The sequence below is a fragment of the Ostrinia nubilalis genome, chromosome Z (genome assembly GCF_963855985.1).
Source record: "Ostrinia nubilalis chromosome Z, ilOstNubi1.1, whole genome shotgun sequence".
Classification (NCBI taxonomy): domain Eukaryota; kingdom Metazoa; phylum Arthropoda; class Insecta; order Lepidoptera; family Crambidae; genus Ostrinia; species Ostrinia nubilalis.
Window position 1 is genome coordinate 6,523,904 of NC_087119.1, and position 19,737 is coordinate 6,543,640.

The 19,737-nt window shown below is 37.4% G+C and overlaps 1 long non-coding RNA gene across 1 annotated transcript; it reads left to right on the plus strand.

The window, feature by feature from the left end:
* Positions 1-18,914: 18,914 nt before the first annotated feature.
* LOC135087008 (uncharacterized) lies at positions 18,915-19,465 on the plus strand. Its single transcript, XR_010260656.1, has 2 exons — positions 18,915-19,304; positions 19,428-19,465. It is a non-coding gene; the product is annotated as an uncharacterized LOC135087008 (long non-coding RNA).
* Positions 19,466-19,737: the final 272 nt, after the last annotated feature.

Genomic DNA, 19,737 nt, shown 5'->3' on the forward strand with positions numbered 1-19,737 from the left:
GGGGTCTTGGAAAATATCACGTAATTTTTCCCGCAAGGAATAGAGTAAAATTGCCAGAAAACTGGGTTATTGAAGTAAAAAAAAAAATGTTTTTTTTATGATGATAATGACAATTTATTCCAAACCGTCTAATCAAATTAAACTAAAAATGCCTCCATCTGCATTTGTGAACACTAAAGATGCAGAATAAATGTCGAAATTAAGAAAATTCGAAATTAAAAACAACTTCATCAGCATCGCTATTGCATAATAAATTGGCCAAGTGCGTGTCGTCCCACGCGCAGTGTAGGGTTCCGTAGTTGTCTGTCGTTACCACAATATATTTCAGAAGCAAGCAATTACTTCTTCATCTAAAGTCACTTTTCATATTTTCTTCTAAGGAATTTTTACCGGTTAAGAAATTGTATAATGATGTGATGACATGAGTCAAATGACTATTACTCTTAAACTAAGTAATCTATCTTAACCGTTATAGTTTTCCTTGAAAAAATTCTACCCTAGAAATTTTATTTTACCGTTTTGTCGGCGTGATTAATATACATACCTTCACAAAATTACAGCTCCCCAGTGCCAATAGTTTCCAAGCAAAACCTCGGACAGACAGACAGACATATCGAAACTATAAGGGTTCCTTGTCAGGACTACGGAACCCTAAAAAATGACATTACATAAGTATGAAAATATTAAGTATTCGTAGTTAAAGTAACCAATAGTCAAATTTGACAGATGTCAAATGTCAAGTGGTTAAATAACAGAAAAAAATGTTTTTTTAACAATGTTTAACTTGACTTTTAGTACATTTTTTAACTATTAGTTTACATTTTATTAATATTAAACCATTAGTAGCAAAATTTAACAATTATTTATTTTAACTATGAATCAAAAAACTGGTCCTAGGTTGAAGCAATTGCTTGTCTTACTAAACGACGAGAAGCTACGGAACCCTGCACTGCGCGTGGCACGACACTGGGTTACTGATTTTTTCATATAAATCTAATATACCTACTCGAAGCATAAACGGGACTATTCCCACCTCTCGTTCCCACCACTGCAACTCCTGTGTAGCCAGGATCTACAGCTTGACCGCCACAAAAACCCAACCAATGAAGGTCAAGTTTGTCCCGGGGGAAAGTTAAACTGTCATTGGACCCGCAACGAAATTAATCAGAAGAACATAGGAGGAGTTCGAAATTAAGGTTCGACTTCCCTCCATTGCAAAGCGGATGACAGGTGACAAACAAAGGTTTAAAACCTTTAAGAAAAAGATTATGCACCACGGACAATAAATTAAATTAAGGGGGCCTATCTTATGAGCAATTAGCAACTACCTGCCAATAATATTTTTCACAAAATCGCTTAAAAGCACGGAAATTTTTCCTTGTCGCGACAAGATCGGTGTAATAAATTGCGGAAACAGATGCTCGAAGCATAGACATTGCAAAATAGGCATTTTATTAAATATCACGTGAGATTAGGGGGGTGGGGGAGGGGGTCAGGCAAAATCTCACCAAATCTCACCAAGGGGGGCGGGGGGGTCGAAAAATGGACAAAATTGTCTCACGTAATTTATGGACGCCCCCTATTTAAATTGTAAATTGTAAAGTCATCAAAACCCGTCCAGTAGTTTTTGCACGAGTAACAAATATTCATCTATCGTCCCTCACGAACTTCAGCTATTTTATTTTGTAATTAGATTTATAATTAATTAGAATCATCCCAGTGTTTATTATCTATATGTTACGGTCAATGTGATAAATTGAAAATTATTAATAATAACCGGTTATTATGAATAATTACCGACAGTCGCGGTAAAAGTGATAAAATAATCACATTTAACAGTGATTATTTAATAATTCAACCTTAGTACTATCAAATTTCATAAAAGAGAACAACATCTTGTGTACGTGCTCGTGTACAGCCAAACTTTTGAACGTTTTGATATCATATATTAATATAATTTGGCATAATGAGTTTGGAATGTTTCTTGCATAATATTACTTTTCCATGATGCCTATAACAGAATGTTTTGATTTAAAGCGAAAAATAGGTTAGGGTGCGGCGGGGGTGGCCCTTGGGCCACCCCTAAGCCGCCTATTTAGTTTTATACACACATAAATGACATTATATTAATCACATTTACCAAATCATGCGGTAATTATTCATAATAACCGGCGATTATTCATAATTTTCACATTTATCACTTTGACCGTAACATATATACAACATTTATTTGCTTAAAATGTCTCATAAAAAAACTCATAAAACTCATTTATTTATGCACTAGCGGCCGCCCGCGACTTCGTACGCGTGGATCCCGTTTTACCCCCTTAGGGGTGGAGTTTTGTAGAATACTTTCTTAGCGGATGCCTACGTCATAACATCTACTTGCATGCTAAATTTCAGCACGATCCGTCCAGTGGTTTGGGGCGTTTGGGCTGTGCGTTAATAGATTACTATGTCAGTCAGTCAGTCAGTCACCTTTAGAAGAGAAGATAATGGCTTTGGCAGCTATCCTAAAAAAAACTGTCTGGCAAGGAGTTGGAAGCTGATTTTTATTTAAAATATTAGAGCAACAATTAGAAGTAGTTTCCTCATCAGCCAGACAGTTTTGACAGTTTTAACTCCTTGCCAGACAGTTTAGGATAGCTGCCAAAGCCACGATGACCCAAACTTCATGATTCACCAACATTCTATCCTATATTGGGAGCATACGCTGACAAACTTTCAGCTTTTATAAAATGACGTAGGTCTGGCGTTCACTAGCTCTCAGTCTATTTGAAAAGTAACAATTAAGTAGTGACGAGAAGTAACAAAGCTCTTTAGATTCATGCCTTCCTAGTACTAGTATAATAAAATTTAAAGTTATCTTCTACTTAATTGCATTTTACGTCATACTGACCTTGAATTGGCACCTCCTCCTTCATTGATACAGAGCTTATCAGTATTTTTATTATACCTACCTATCGAATGGCTCACGGTTTTCATTGTCTTACGATAAAAACAATATTGTTTGTCTCGCAATCATACCTACCTGCATGCTTAGATTAATAAAACCTAGATAGATAGTCAGTGCACGAAAGGTGAGGCAGATTTTAGTAAGCCAGAATGGCTTACTCGTAAACGTCACATGAACTGTCAAAGTGAAAAATTGGTAAACACGTCCGACGACTTTTAATTAATTAAGACGGTTTGTGCTGTGAAAGGGTGTCTAAATACATCAGAAAAACTAAAGAAAGTGACCAGTGTTACATTTCATAAGTAAGTACTACGATTCGACGCGTATTTTGCTTGAATTTGGCTTTCAAAAATTAAATACGGGAATGATACCAGTAACAATTAAATTTATTTCCCAATTGTTCGCCGTACAAATACACTTCCTTTTTTATGAAATCGAGACTTTTCAGTCGATTTATCTTATTGTAATTAGGTAGGTACTTTGAATTCAATAAATAAGTAAGTACATGATGCGTTTTGTTTTTGTTAGTTATAAAATAATTAAAAACGTATTAAAAATTTCCCTACTTTCGGGAAAATCGCCTTCACTGTCTACACTCCCCAACAAAATTGACACTAATGACATAAGATTTTTGCCTCACTCTTGACGAAGCGTTTGTATGAAGACTATCCATCTAGGTTTTATTAATCTAAGCCTGCATGGATTTACGTTTTTGAGATTTAATAAATGTGAAATTTTACGCACATTTTAGTCTTGTGGACTTTTATGAATGCTCTATTTATGAATAAAACAATATGATGTAGATTTTTGATTATCTAACTAAGCTTATGTACCTACCTACTTCTAGACATTCATTGTGCCCTACTTAGATAAAAGTGTATGAAAATAGAGCAGAAGTTTTATGGACAATAAATGTTTCTATAAAGATCTAGGCTACAATCCTTTGAAAATAAACAATTAGTAGTGAGGAGAAGTAGCAAAGCTCTTTAGATTCATGCTTTCCTGGTACTAATAATAAAATTTAAAGTTATCTTGTAAGTACTTTGTTGCACTTCAGTATACTTAATTGCATTTACGTCATACTGTCCTTGATTTGGCACCTCCTCCTTCATTGATACAGAGCTTATGTATTTATTATACCTATCGAAAGTATTCGAAAGGCTCACGGTTTTCATTGTCTTACGATAAAAACAATATTGTTGTCTCGCAATCATAACTGTATGGACATACGTCTTTGAGATTTAATAAGTGAAATTTTACGCACATTTTAAATTCTGTGGACTTTTATGAATGCTCCATTTATGAATAGATCTAGCGGCCGCCCGCGACTTCGTACGCGTGGATCCCGTTTTACCCCCCCTTAGGCGGAGTTTCGTAAAATCCTTTCTTAGCGGATGCCTACGTCATAACATCTACCTGCATGCCAAATTTCAGCACGATTCGTCCAGTGGTTTGAGCTGTGCGTTGACCAGTATTAAACCTACCACTGCTTCAGGACAATAAATGGGCCAGTGCTGAGAAGAAGCAGCGCAAGAAACTTAGTCACTATTGTCAGCTGTATTTCAATTAATACGAGTGCCTTGTCTCAGTCTAAAAGAAAATTTTAAGAAAAGCAAGCGATAACGGATTTTAAAGGAACTAAAACCAAACTCGTTACTTAAATGTAGGGTGGCTACTTATATTAATTAAAAAACAGATGCGCAGTGGAATTTAATATTATGTAAGTGGAAAAGGAGCTTTATTAAAATAGGGCAAAACTGGGAATGGAGGGGATAAGAGGCTTTCAATTCAACCTCAAGTCGTCTGTCTTCCGTAGAAGGCATTCAATAATGTCTTGGTAGGTAGTAATGGATTGGTTAGATGCTTTGTTTCCTAGATATCAGATCGCTTTCTTTGAAATAGGTCCCGTAAAAAAGTTGAGGTGAACACTGATGTAATAATCTGAACACAAAATTTCTGTTTCCGGGTGAAGCTCGCTTCCACCTTCGGCCTGATCATCACTTACCAGTTACCATCAGGTGAGATACAGGCCAAGAGCTTCCTCATTGTGAATAAAAAAAATCACACACACAATTTAGTCAGAAATCAGAATATCCAAGACTAATCACTTGTCTTGTCTTTATAAGGAGTATATTTAAGTACGGGTCTATTCCCACCATTCGTTCCCACCGCTGCAACTCCTGTGTAGCCAGGATCTACAGCTTGACTGGCAATAATAACCCAACCAGTGAAGGTCAAGTTTGTTCCGGGGGTAAGTTAAACTGTCATTGGACCCGTAACGAAATTAATCAGAAGAACATTGGAGGAGTTCGGAGTTAAGGTTCAACTTCCCGCCATTGCAAAGCGGATTACAGTACCCAAAATGGTGAATTTAAATTCTGATTCTAGTGCCTGCTTTCCCTGTTTCAATCCCTAATTTTTAAGTGACCCCTATGGTAACAATTTGTTAACAAATAACAGGAATTTTGTTTACATAGGGGTCACTTAAAATTAGGGATTGATGGAGAAAACGGGCATAGGTTTCTTAAATCTTCCAACAGTTAGGTTCATTACTACAACCCTGTTTCCATAGGTTGCCTGTATGCCACACCTTGTGATTGTACGTCCACGAACAAAGCATGAAAATAACCCGGATAGGAGAAGCTAGTTGACCTAGATAAGGTATTGAGGTCATGCCGACATAAACGGGGCGGGGCCTGATGTACACACGAGGCACATTAAGCTTAACACTAGGGAATCGTGTGTAGTTATAATAGGTACGATTTTGCAGCGAAAATAGTCTGATAGTCGTAATAAGTAGTCTGTACTGTGGTGCATGAATCATGCATGTAGGTATAACTACTACATAGTTATTTTGTGGTTTATCCCATACATTATTGTTATGTAGCCGAACTCTAGTTATAATCCGACAGTCCCTGTAAGCCGAGAGTAGGTAAGTACATAAGTATTCAGCATTCTGTATGTGAAAGTCCAGCTGAAAAATTCAAATTTTTGTTTTTAAATTCGAATTTAGTTCAACTCGTATTGATAAAATGTATAGCGAGTCCAATATTGTGTAAATACATAAATGCTATATAATACACCATGCATTATGTAGTAGACAAGGGTTTGTCTTTGTTCTGTATTGTTTGGACAGCAAGAGAAAGAGATAACTAGGTACAAGTCAAGTCACTTTGCAATAAGTAACGGACTCGAGTATTAGTTAAAAGAGTATACTTATAAGCTTACTAGCTTTCCGCCCGCGGCTTCGCCCGCGTGGAATTTTGTCTGTCACAGAAAAACTTTATCGCGCGCGTCCCTGTTTCAAAAACAGGAATACAAACTATCCTAATGTCCTTTCCCGGGACTATAACTATCTCTATGCCAAATTTCATCAAAATCGGTTCAGTGGTTTAGGCGTGAAAGAGAGACAGATAGACAGTTACTTTCGCATTTATAATATGAGTATAGAAGTATATACTCGTATAGTATGATATGATGTGCCGTCGACGAAACAAAAAGTTTATCTTTCCAAGTCCAACAAGCAACTCGACGAAAACGGTTTAACGGTGGTCCCATAAATATTTTCAAACATCTAATTTTGTTCTCCCGGAAGAGACGCAGGTTCACCCCTTTTCCCCTGTGCTTGAGCGCCCACTTACTAAGTTTTCATATACAATCATCCCTGTAATTTTTTGAGTAGTATTTAGACAGGTGCATAATAATTATTATGATGATCGTATCATATCATACATTATTATGCAACACGTAGTAAAAACAACAAATTACGAGTACAAATACGTGTGGTAGTTGTTTTAAAATTAAATGAAATGAAGTTGAATAATTTCTAAAAGCGCATAATCATTGTTTTGTGCATTGCTCGTATAGGGTTGCCAGATAGAAACTAATTAAATCTGGGACAATCTTAGATAAGGTAGTTTGAAAAACCCCTCCCTGGAAAATAACCTGGAAGGTAAGCCAATGAAAAGTAAGTAAGCGCCAGTGTTAGCTTGATTAATGTGCCGATCGCAAAGACGTCTGTTCCTCGCAACAACATGATCATTTATCGTGTCATCGTAGCGCGAGCTACAGGAACACTTCAAAAAATATTTTGTGTGAGCCTACAATACCTACCTACATACCGCAACTGTGTTGTGAATTGTTTGGACTCTTGGACACGCGCTTGTCAGCCCACCCCCGAAATTCTTAGAAATATTAATTTGACTTACTTTATCATCATTATTACTAATCACACCTAAAACCCGGGACAATCCCGGATTTCCCGGCCAGCTGGCAACCCTAGGGCATCAGGTGATTATGTATAACTTTGTACTAATGAGTTTCCTCGTTCATGCACTTGTATAATTATATGATCCGACGGTCGTATCGCAAGGTCGTGCTTAATATACTGATTTGTTGCTATTGTAATTGTATAAAACAATGGAAAAACATAACCATCCTTCTTGCGCAGTCGGGTAAATAGCAATAGCGCACGCACTTTATATTTATAGTTTACGTAAGTTTGTATGTATTTTAAAACATAAAAGTAAACAAAATTTAACAAAGTTTCAATTACTTGAGATGGCACCATACTCTACACGCATTGCTTCTAAATATGTACCTACCTATTGATAAAATACATAATATATCTACGGTGCTGCTGAGTCGCCTATTCACGCGTGTTCGGTGTTTTTAAAAATATTTTCATAGTAAACTGTACATTCGCTGATTGCATATTAAGGCTCACAAAGTGCACTGCTAAATTATAATCAACTGGCCGACGAGGGTTCCTTTGCAGGCCTTCATAGCAAAATGTCTTTAGGATCCCCACGAAAAACGAAGCAAAATCTTTCTACGCTGTTTTTCGTTTGGGAACTAATTTAGCCCCCCAGCTGCCTTCAAATCTCAAAGCAGCGTCGGGTTTTACCTTTTGGTCAACACAAAATTATTGTTAGTGCTCAAACGGGACTTTACGATCATTTTGATCGCAATAAGTAAAAAAACACGACGTGTGGGAACTGGGAACCCTTGCATTAATAAAACTGTCTGGCGCTTCAACTGAATATTGAAGCTTATTTCTAGAGATGAAACGGATAGTTGTTTGGCCGGATACCGGATACCGGATATCCGGCCAGCTGCTAGGCCGGATAGCCGGATATCCGGCGGCCGGATAGTTGGCCCATTGTCTCGTTGCATGTCGTAACGATTTTAGCGTCGCACAGATGCTTTGAATGCGATCAGTGAGTCTAGTAGACTAGACAAGTCACACTTTTCGAAAATCGAATCCGTCCGAATCCGAATAGAATGTCAGATTTTGCAACTTGTCTAAGGGGCAGAATCAATGAAGAATGTTCACTAATTTTGTTTTTTTGCTTTCTGTATTATTTCGATACGTCGATTAGTTTCCAAGATAATGAATTTAAAAGGTGCGGGCGGCGGCCGGTCCGCCATTTTATGCGCGTGACGTCATATTATAGTGACTAGCTCAAATTTGTATGGATGGAATCTTGCAAGCTGAATTAAGACCCACTTCCGGACAACCGATTAAGCTGAAATTTCGCATACACATGTAATTTGGATGACCATGCAATATTATGATGACATGGAGCTGATCTGATGGAGCTGGAAGGTGGCCATAGGAACTCCATAATAAAACGACTTAACTCCATCGAGTTTGGGCTCGTTCGTTTTGTATTGACGAGTACTTCAATTCTATATAGTAATCAGGGTCTGATGATGGCTCAGGAAGGAACTTCGCAATAAAACGACACAATCGCATCAAGTTTGGGTTTGGTTCAATTTTAATTTCTGTGATGGGTCTGGGTGTTAATATGTATGTATTTACAGAAAAAAAATGTATTTAAGTATGTTTAAATCCGTTGTCAAGTGAGCGGACACTGTGAATGTACGTCACGCGGGGTCACGTGACCGTCGGCGGGACTCGATATTTAAGCGAACTTTGAATGCCTATAAAATCATAACTACTTGGTATTTTTGAATGAAATAAAAACAAATGTATTTGTATATGTAAAAGCTTAACTGTAACCAAGGTTTCAAGTGATTTTGCATACCTAGTAACATTCTCAATTCGGGCGATACCGGTTGCCATCGTGTGTGTCATTGAATAGCGAAAATTAAATTAGTTTACTTGCTGCGTTATCTGACTGAAATACATCATGTCATCAGACCATGAGTGAAAAAAATCGCCTATTTTAATTGGTAATATTTCGACATTAACAGATATTTATGTATTCGTCATTAGAGTGAGTAGCCCAGAAAAATAAATTAGCATTATGAAAGGCTTTTTTGTAACTTTTTGGACTTTAAATAAAAGCCGTCATTATTATAAGCCATTTTATTGATATTTACCTCAAAGATTAATGCATTTCACTTTATTTTCGTAGTTTTTTAATATCCGGTATCCGGCCGGATAGTGAGTTACTATCCGGTATCCGGCCGGATAGTAAATTTAGGCCGGATATCCGGCCTACCGGATTGTTACCGGATATCCGTTTCATCTCTACTTATTTCTCATACAAAGAGGGTGTTACGTAGAGCGATTTAAATAATTTCCTTTTTGACCGACTTCAATAAAAGGAGGTTCTCATTTCGATTGGTTTCTTTATGTGTAGGTATGTGTTACTTACTTTTGCGTAAATTGTTACTCGTATTCGGTAAGCGTGTAACTCAGCCTTAAACAAACCGATGTATCATAACTTTTATAGTTTTTCTTTGAAAGTTCATGAAAAGTACCAAATTAGGTAGGTACCATTGTTGTGTTCCGGCAGTTAGAGGTAAGATAGCCAGTTCCTCCGTAGTTGAGGATTCCGGGTGAAGCTCGCTTCCACCTTCGGCCTGATCGTCACTTACCATCAGGTGAGATACAGGCCAAGAGCTTCCTTGTTGTAAATAAAAAAAATGAATTTTTCCAGATATAGTTTTAGAGCTTTTAGAGAGGGGTTGACGCCCGACTCCAGGCGCGTACCTACATAGCAGGGATGCTATGCCGACCCGTCAAAATCTAAGGCTGAGTTGTACCACCTTATTTTAACCGTAACTATAATGATAACCGGTGTTTTTGTTTGGAGTTTGACTTTCATCAGGTAAACTATACTTGTATACCCCATTATAGGTCTATGACTTTCACGACACCCTGTATATGGAATGGGAATGGAACATGAGAAACAAATGCAGAAAATTCAGGAAATACAGAGCGAGACAAACACTCGTGCGCATTCGACCGGCCAATTTCATCCCTCCACTTACGTTCCGTTTCACTGGATACAATCACAACATGAAGCCTGCGATATTCTGGCGAATATTTCGAGTGCCCGCAGACTACGACTTTTTATCGGCCAATATACGTTTCGACGGCAAAAAAGTTCTCGAGTGGCGACCACGAGCCGGAAGCCGTAGTGGGGGCAGGCCGCCCACTTGGTGGACCGACGATCTGGTGAAGGTCGCAGGAGGTGCCTGGATGCGGGCGGCGCAGGACCGGTCTTTGTAGAAAACCTTTCCAGCAGTGCACGTCTTTCGGCTGAAACGAACGAACGAGACGTTTCGATGAAGCCACGTCACATACCTACTAAAATTATGACTTACAAACCATAATAACATAAGGGAAGACGGAGAGAACAAACCACGAGAATTAATTTACCAGCCGAAGTAAAGCAAGAATCAGCTAGATTCCACACTCCGATCGGGCCGCGCACTTCTATCGAAATATCGTTGTATCTAGGCCACCAAAGTACGATGACTCCGGCGATTTTCGGCGCACCGATAACGAAACTAACGTTAGAGCTTTGTACAGTCGACGACACATCGGACTATACATTTTTGTTTCAAATTAGTACTTATTTCTACTAGATAAAATGCCACAGTGTTCAGCTTAATGTGCGCTCAGTGCCATCCCAAATTCGACCATTCGATGACAGCGCCGAATATTTTATGACGCGAACGCATGAATTTAAATAAACTGTTGCTGCGGCGAATACTTAGTGCGTTTGTCGTTTTTTTACATTTTTGACGTACCTACCAACACAACGGTATTTTTGGTATTAGCAGATTTAAAAAATTACTCATTACGATGTTCGTTCGTTCGTTTCAACCAAATGACGTCCACTGCTGGACAAAGGCCTCCCCCAAGGTTTTCCACAATGAACGGTCCTGCGCTGCCCGCATCCAGGCTCCTCCCGCGACCTTTACCAGTGTGTGTGTGGCGTGTGCTTACCATAAGTTTACGTTAGGTGTGCTCGCTAGTGAGTACGTCAAAAAATCTATGAAGATTTACCTACTTCTTGAAAGTAGCCGCTAGGGGTTTACGCAGTCGCTAGCGAGCACACGAAACGTAAACTCATGGTAGGGGCACTGGTAAGTAAGTAAATCGTAATTTACGATGTATACTTATACATTTTCGTGGGATGTGGAAAGGACAATGTTCGTTCTCCATACATTGTTCGCCTAAGAACCAACAATTTTGACATATTACTACCCGAAAGCGAAATAATACGATTCTGTGTGTAAGAACAATGATTCCTGATGGACACTTGCCATAAAATTAATGATTAAGAATATTAAATCACAGCGATTTTATAATATGTCGTTTATGACAACATGGCGTCTAATGTATTGTGTGAATGTATGAACACCGATTCGCGAAAAATGTTTTGTATTGTCGTCACGCCGAGTCGCAGCCAAATAGTATAAAATAATAGAACAAGTTTTAGAAATACAACTCGGCATTCCACTTTTATAATATGTCCACATATTGCACGTAAATAAACAACATGAATCGTAGGTTGTTTCCACCCTTGTCATCTGACACATGAAATAAACTCCTATTGTATTATAGATATCGAAGCCGAATCGTATATAATAATAGAATGGGTTTTGGAGATCACTCGGGGTTCCACTTTTATAAAATACCTACATATTGCATAAAAATAACACGAATCATAGGTTTCTTTTCACCATTTACATCTGACACGAGATAACAAACTCCTATCTCCATGACTACCGTCGTAGTCTATGCCAAAGACTACAATATTTTAAGCAAGAAGTTTCAAACCTTAGCGGCTACAGTAACCCCTGGGCCACATACATCGTGATAACATTCGGTCGACACCGGAACGAAGTTTTGCGATTATGCAAAAAAGCACCGTATTCTAGTGCGGCTATATCACGTTCAACCGGGGTTTTAATTCGACTAAAGTCCTGACTAAAGACTGGAAGAAAATACGCCGCATTGTATGAGCACTTCGTGTTCGTTAAAGCGGCTTCAGATCTAGAGCCTACATAGTTTTCTTGCCAATAATATCCGCAAGTAGCGCTGCATGATCTTTACAACAAAAACAGCAATAGTTATTAAGGTGCCAACATTATATGATTACTTTGGCACGGTATTATACACGTTCGAAGATTTGTCATTTTCATTCATTTCATCATCATCATCATCATCATTTCAGCCACAGGACGTCCACTGCTGAACAAAGGCCTCCCCCAATGACTTCCACATCGCACGGTTGGTAGCGGCCTGCATCCAGCGCCTTCCCGCTACCTTTATCAGGTCGTCGGTCCACCTTGTGGGTGGACGTCCCACGCTGCGTTTTCATTCATTTATTATTTTCTTAAAGTGCCGGAAAAAAAATAGTTTCTAGCTGTCCCAGCAACTTCGTCAATAAAAAGTTGTCTTGTCTTATCTTTAAAATCGTAATATTAATTTCTGAACGTATCCTGTTTGACACCTAGTAATATTATTTGACATAGCTGGCTCGGCGAATTTCGGCAAATTAATTTTGACATTGCAGAATATGACTTTTGATAGGTTTATCATAGAATTCGGCGGGGATATCCTCACGGAGGAAGTTCGAAAAATGGCGGAACAAGATCTTATAATAATGCAAGGCCGAAGCTGTAACGCGCGTGCTCCTACGTGTAATCCGGCGAGTATACAATAAATAGTAATGTCTGGTAAATAGTGGTAATACGTATCGTTCGTTCGTTCGTTTCAGCCGAAAAGACGTCCACTGCTGGACAAAGGTCTCCCCCAAGGATTTCCACGAAGACCGATCCTGCACCGCTCGCATACAGGCACCTCCCGCGACCTTCACCAGATCGTCGGTCCACTTAGTGGGAGGCCTGCCCACGCTACGTCTTTCGGCTCGTGGTCGCCACTCAAGAACTTTCCTGCCCCAGCGGCCATCAGCTCTACGAGCTATGTGCCCCGCCCCGTATATGTCTATATGCGCTACGATTACAGGGTATCATTTTGCATAGTCGCAAGACTTCACTCCGCTGCTGTCAAATCAATGTCGCATAATGTTATCGCAATGTGTGTGGCCCTTGGCCAAATCACAGAAGCCTATGCGAAGAAAGAGCACTTGAATGACAATGAAAATCAGGGTTACCATTTTGTAAGATCTCCTCACTATTGAGGGTAACAAAGTAACATTAATAATCTAGCCATTAATTACATTTATTACCTATACGAGAAAGTAAAGCAACATGCGGTTTTATTTTAATTTGTAAAATATTTGTAACAGTTTGTTCTAAGTTTAGTTTTACAACAGTATTGCTGTTTCAGCTGTCACTGTGAAGCTTTGGGAAAATAAATAAATAGAAAAAATATTAACATAAATATTTATTTAAGTTTTTATGTTCATTATCATATTTTATGCCAATTTAAGTTACACTGTGTGACAGTCTTTGACACTAAACAAACTCTTCAGCTTAATAATACCTACCTACAGGGCGTTTTTATAGTTACTCTTGCTGATGAAACAAGAAGGGTTGATTCTACTACTGAAATACAACTACTTTTCTTACAGGACCAATATCAAATTCTCAAAAAAAATCACATCCTCGTGATGGTGATAATTTCTATGGAGAGGTTTTTTTTTTATATTCGGTTTCTTGGGATAAGTTATTCCATTTGAGCAGTAGAATTAATCCTTTTTATTTGATCACATATAAAAATAACACAAGTTTTTAGGAAAACTTCTTCTTTGGTATGGTATCACCACGGAGTTATAATGGCGGCAACTCTGTATCACTGACTTGTAACTTTCAAACAGTATGAATAATAAGGGCACCACATTGGTTTTTTTTCTGAAAAAAGGCTTTCACTTTTAGTACTAACCCTTTAGCACTATTTCATTGAAATAAAAATACAATAAACGCACAGAAGACTGAAATTGAGTCAACTGACGTGACATTTATAATTTGTTGACATTATGACAGTTTGACAAGACTAGGGATTGAAAAAGTTTTAATTGAAAAAGTAAAATGACAATTTATTAAAACGATTCACAAGGATATAATCGATTAAAAATATTTATAAAATGTTCTGATACTTGCCTGAAGCGATTATCCAATCCTGGTTTCTACTGAAAAACTACCTCGTGGCAAGATTTTAATAAAATAATAAAATCTTTATCTTCTCTTTTACAATCTATAAAAGTTCATTTGGTCTATTATTATACATGTGCTATGAATGAGGGTTTTCGCGATTGAAAAATCCGCGAGATGGCAATACGTAGACGCGAGGTCCAAATGCTGCATGATTGGTGGATTTTGACATATCTGTCAATGTCATGTCAAAAATAACCAATCATGCAGCATTTGGACCTCACGTCTACGTATTGCCATCTGGCGGATTTTTCAATCGCGAAAACCCTCATTGGCATAGATTATGAGAGACTGGCAACTATACTAGGTTGATATATGTTTCTCTCACTTCAACTGGCATTGGATTCAACATCGGATTCCGACACTTTTACAGTTATGATACCATGAATATCAGTTTATGGTCCTAATTATTTTTATTTTATTTACGACCTTCGACCAGTTGGACACTTTAGATAGCTTCTTGTAATAGTGTCAATATCTTTTTAGCTTTTAACGCAAATCTAGTCTTCAAAGCAGTTTAATCGATTTATTTTATTTTCAAAATCAATATTTTATTGTCTATGATGGCCGCAGGAACATCACTATACATGAACTCCCAGCAATAAAGTACGGTAATGCCTCGTACAGATTTTATCGGCAAAAATTATGGAACTTGATAGGTTTTAGACCATGCCACGCACCAAAACGTCCGGAAGTTGTAATAGTATTATAGAATAAACGTTAAAAGACTTATTTATTTAATTTTTCAATGCTTAAGTGTCCATTAGAATGAAAGGGTGCTTAATGTATTAAAAAAATTAGAAAATAATTATGATGGGTTAATGTTTTTGGGCGGTTTTTTAGGCGATTTCTGACAATGTCCTTTTTCAACAAAAGAAAGGTGTGTATTGGATCTCTTACTTGTATGGAGTTAAGTAAGATACCTACATAGGTACTAGTAAATAATAAATTACTTATTTTTTTGTAACTTTGTTTCAGTTAGTCTACAATTAACTTACTTTTTTCTGCGCGCGCGTAAGAAACCGCAGTAAAATATTAATTCCAACTAGAATGCTAGATTGATAATTTCCAACTTGTCCCTTTTTACGTTATTAGTGTCCATATCCATGTAAGTTGGCATTAAATCACATCACGTTACTTTTATTTAAGTTAATAAATGTCATTTTCCATCCGAAACGCGGGGAATAAATTGTACTACCTAGTTGACTCGCTGTAATTTGGACTGCGGACAGTGCGGACTTCATACCTACCAGCTTTGATGCACTACGTTTGTGCAATTTGCCCTAACTAGTTTAATTAATGTTTGCATAACTCTCTTTGTACTGGATAGTTTCTGAAATGAACCCGTAAATATTCCCCTATTTGCTCAACTTGGACTAATTTAATCATTCTTCCAGTCTGCTCTTTGATGTATCTTTTCGTTATTGGCTCCGAAAATTCCGGAAACCAATACCTTTAAATGAATATTTTTAAATGAATAGGCTAGTTGTTGATTTAACTTTATGTAATTGAAAGATAATTGAAATTTTAAAGATATTTTTAAAGATCAATTACTATTAAATCCTAATTTAGATTAGGTAGCTAGGTAGGTACCTACCTACATTACATCCTTGTAAATGCGAAAGTTTTTATGGATTTTAACATGTTTGTTACTCGTTCACGCAAAAACTACTGAACGGATTTTAATAAAACTTAACAGTATATTAATACTGTAATCACCAGATAACCATATGCTATAATTCATAATGATCTGTGTCAAATTTTATTTCACGCGGGCGTAGCCGTGCAAAAGCTTGCAAAATTTTTCGGAAATAATTTACTCAAAACTTGTCACAGTAGGTACTTACAGTAATCTGTACTTGGAACATAATGGGTACCTAGATACTAAAAATAGGAAACTATAAATCGTTGCCTAATTTGCTAGTAGTACCTAACTGTCAGCTACCTACTGTGGAAGTAAGTAGGTACTTAGTTTATTTCCAAATGTTTATTAGTTTATTCCCAAATGCTATAGAATATCCGTTACCAACCCAAGTACAGTCGTCAGTAAAAGTACAAAATAATCTACCAATGAGAGAGACGTCAGATGTACCAATAAAATATGTCATCATTTCAGCAGACGATGTCTCATTGAGTGCAGGATACAAAAATACAGTTTTCATAACGCGGCTGGCTGCCAGCCAACTGCATCAACCATCAGCTCCTGCGTCACAGCCCATATGATAATTACTCAGAATTCAATGGAAACCGGACCTTGTGTATTACACAGCAAAGACTATTTCTTCTACTAATATACATAGATACAGATTTTGAGATTTTCTCTACTACGAGGAAAATATCAATTTTATCTATCGTCGGTAGGTACTGCCCGTCCGTAACAGTTGTCTTTTTTCGATGTCAATTCCACACTTAGGGTGAGTTGCACCACCTAACTTTGACCGTAACTATGTCGATAACCGGTGTTTTTGTATGGAGTTTGACAGATTTTTGACGTTTGTCAAAGTTAAAGTAAGATGGTGCAACCCAGCCTAAGGGTTGCCAGGTGTCCGGCTTTAGCCGGACATGTTTGGCTTTTTTTTATGTACAGTCGCGGAATGAAAAGGTTCGTCACCTTAGTGTCGGTTTTCGCTTGCACTAGGTACTGTAAGAGTCAAACCTGCCAACATAACAGTGCAAGAAACAGTGCTGCTAACATTTAAATAAATATGACGTTTGCTAACGAATAAGGTTTTGCTTGTTTATTTTTCTATCCCATCAGTGCAATGCAATGATGACATTGACCAATAAAATTGACAATAGTTTTTTTATTTAATAGGAATAATAATGGCAGGTTGAACCAACAAGAAGGTTTTACTTTATCAATCATAATAATCTTCTTGACAAGATAAATCGTCAAACAACTTTGATCTGAATAATTTTGAACTTTACTGACGAACAGTTAAAGATTATTTTCTCTAACTCGAGATTATTCTGTAACATAGTTTTAAAAGGTAATAAGTGCTCGCGATTCGTTGAAGGAATCAATTTGAAAACTGAAGAACCTTTTCATTCCGTGACTGTACTTGTCCCCCCAAATATTTTCTTGTCTTTTTAAAACACTCAGGCTGAGTTGCACCACCTAACTTTAACGGTAACTGTGACGATAACCGGTGCTTTTTGTATGGAGTTTGACAGCTTTTTAAAGTTAAAGTAAGATGGTGCAACCCAGCCTAAGCGTGTAATTTATATTATTATGGGGGTTAGTATAAACATTTTAGCAAAAATACATTAGTATTTAAAGCGTTTTCATATTATCATGTGTTTTCGGAATAGCCACATGATATCCCAAAGTCCATTTCTCTGTTCGGCCTTACAAACGTGGCTGCATCTGCATACAGTTTCGGCGGCCATTTAATATTCATACGAAAGCCGATTAATATGAATGACGGTTCATCCGGCATCGCGCTCGAACCCAGTGCCGTAACTAGCCTTTTATGCGCCCGGTGCGAGAAATATAAAAAAATGTAACCTTTTTGAATAAAAAGTAACCTTCTACGGGGGGGGGGGGGGGGGGGGTGCGGAGCGTGCATGAAACAAAACTATATACTGGTCTGGTCATTTCTGCGCCCCTCCATGGTCTGCGCCCTGTGCCTGGGCACCGCTGGCACCGCCCTAGTTACGGCACTGCTCGAACCAGCCGAGTTGACTTTCGTAAATTTCTAAAACTACGCTTTTAAATCGCGGTAGACAAAGTAGGTACGTAAGCGCCAATGTTAACTGGATTAATGAGCAGGTCGCAAAGACGCTGTTCTTTGCAACAACATGATCATATTTTGCGAACTGTGTTGTGTGTTACTTATTAATGTACATACCATCAGCCCCTTCTTACACAGACGGAAATGTCAAACTATACCTGGGTCACCCTGGGTGATATCACCTAGGTGAACAAAGTAGATTTTTAGTGTCCTCATTTCACCTCGGAACCATTTCACCCAGGTGATATCACCCAGGTGAATTGAGCGGACTAAAGCAGTCGCCTTTGTTCTTCTGAGTTATAAACAACAATACTGTAAAGTTTCATCATAATCTGTTCTGTACTTTTTGCGTGAAAGAGTAACAAACATTTTTACATACAGACATCCACACAAACTTTCGAATTTATAATATTAGTACCAGGATATTTAGGTTTTCGCAAACTTGGCTGAGTCTGTCTGACACACTGCCGCGTGTCTAGATAGTAGATAATGATGACCTGATTTCAAATATCAACGCGATAACATCATAAGAAATGATTATGCTAGTAATGATGATAAAGCTATCGATTGTTATTTCACGAGTGAATTAAATTTCGTTGTTGCTAACAAAGTTATGGCCCCGATCCTTAAATAAAGCACCTTTATGATTACACAAAATTATAACTGTCAATCTTAATAACATATAATTTGCCTTGTTTTAGTCGCAGTAGCACCGTACTTTAATTGTATTTCCCTTCGTTTTTCAATTACGTAAAGGACAAAAGAGCTAAATAAATTGACCTCATTTACAGAACTCGGGACCTCGCACGTTATAATAGCATCCAATGATAAAAGTAAAACCTTAGATTAATAAAACCTAGATAGATAGTCAGTGCACGAAAGGTGAGGCAGATTTTAGTAAGCCAGAATGGCTTACTCGTAAACGTCACATGAACTGTCAAAGTGAAAAATTGGTAAACACGTCCGACGACTTTTAATTAATTAAGACGGTTTGTGCTGTGAAAGGGTGTCTAAATACATCAGAAAAACTAAAGAAAGTGACCAGTGTTACATTTCATAAGTAAGTACTACGATTCGACGCGTATTTTGCTTGAATTTGGCTTTCAAAAATTAAATACGGGAATGATACCAGTAACAAGAAAATTTATTTCCCAATTGTTCGCCGTACAAATACACTTCCTTTTTTATGAAATCGAGACTTTTCAGTCGATTTATCTTATTGTAATTAGGTAGGTTAGGTTAGGTTTTTACCCAAGTGGGGCCACAATCAAGAGAAATACTTAATTAATTTTAAATAAAACTGTAAAAACTGTGGATTTATAAAGCTATAAGAAAAATAATAAATAAATTAGGTAGGTACTTTGAATTCAATAAATAAGTAAGTACATGATGCGTTTTGTTTTTGTTAGTTATAAAATAATTAAAAACGTATTAAAAATTTCCCTACTTTCGGGAAAATCGCCTTCACTGTCTACACTCCCCAACAAAATTGACACTAATGACATAAGATTTTTGCCTCACTCTTGACGAAGCGTTTGTATGAAGACTATTTTAGACTATCCATCTAGGTTTTATTAATCTAAGAGTAAAACTAAATATTCCCTACAAAATGTGTTAAAAATAAACGTTATTACATTAGAAAGAGAATTACTTAAGTAATGC